Source organism: Bison bison, unplaced genomic scaffold (genome assembly GCF_000754665.1).
Source record: "Bison bison bison isolate TAMUID 2011002044 unplaced genomic scaffold, Bison_UMD1.0 scf7180017864238, whole genome shotgun sequence".
NCBI classification, from domain to species: domain Eukaryota; kingdom Metazoa; phylum Chordata; class Mammalia; order Artiodactyla; family Bovidae; genus Bison; species Bison bison.
Window position 1 is genome coordinate 553,135 of NW_011494810.1, and position 1,199 is coordinate 554,333.

Below are 1,199 nucleotides of genomic sequence, written 5' to 3' on the forward strand. Positions count from 1 at the left end.
GAGAAATAGATTTAAGGGACTAGATCTGATAGACAGAGTGCCTGATGAACTATGGATGGAAGTTTGTGATATTGTACAGGAGACAGGGATCAAGACCATCCCCATGGAAAGGAAATGCAAAAAAAGCAAAATGGCTATCTGGAGAGGCCTTACAAATAGCTGTGAAAAGAAGAGAAGTAAAAAGCAAAGGAGAAAAGGAAAGATATAGGCATCTGAATGCAGAGTTCCAAAGAATAGCAAGGAGAGATAAGAAAGCCTTCCTCAGTGATCAATGCAAAGAAATAGAGGAAAACAACAGAATGGGAAAGACTAGAGATCTCTTCAAGAAAATTAGAGATACCAAGGGGACATTTCATGCAAAGATGGGCTCGATAAAGAACAGAAATGGTATGGACCTAACAGAAGCAGAAGATAATAAGAAGAGGTGGCAAGAATACACAGAAGAACTGTACAAAATAGATCTTCATGACCAAGATAATCATGATGGTGTGATCACTCACCTAGAGCCAGACATCCTGTAACGTGAAGTCAAGTAGGCCTTAGAAAGCATCACTACAAACAAAGCTAGTGGAGGTGATGGAATTCCAGTTGAGCTAATCCAAATCCTGAAAGATGATGCTGTGAAAGTGCTGTGCTCAATATGCCAGCAAATTTGGAAAACTCAGCAGTGGCCACAGGACTGGAAAAGGTCAGTTTTCATTCCAATCCCAAAGAAAGGCAATGCCAAAGAATGCTCAAACTACTGCACAATTGCACTCATCTCACACGCTAGGAAAGTAATGCTCAAATTCTCCAAGCCAGGCTTCAGCAATATGTGAACCATGAACTTCCAGATGTTCAAGCTGATTTTAGTAAAGGCAGGGAAACAAGAGATCAAATTGCCAACATGCGCTGGATTATGGAAAAAGGAAGAGAGCTCCAGTAAAACATCTATTTCTGTTTTATTGACTATGCCAAAGCCTTGGACTGTGTGGGTCACAATAAACTGTGGGAAATTCTGGAAGAGATGGAAATACCAGACCACCTGACCTGCCTCTTAAGAAACCTGTATGCAGGTCAGGAAGCAACAGTTAGAACTGGACATGGAACAACAGACTGGTTCCAAATAGGAAAAGGAGTACGTCAAGGCTGTATATTGTCACCCTGTTTATTTAACTTCTATGCAGAGTACATCATGAGAAACCCTGCACTGGAGGAAG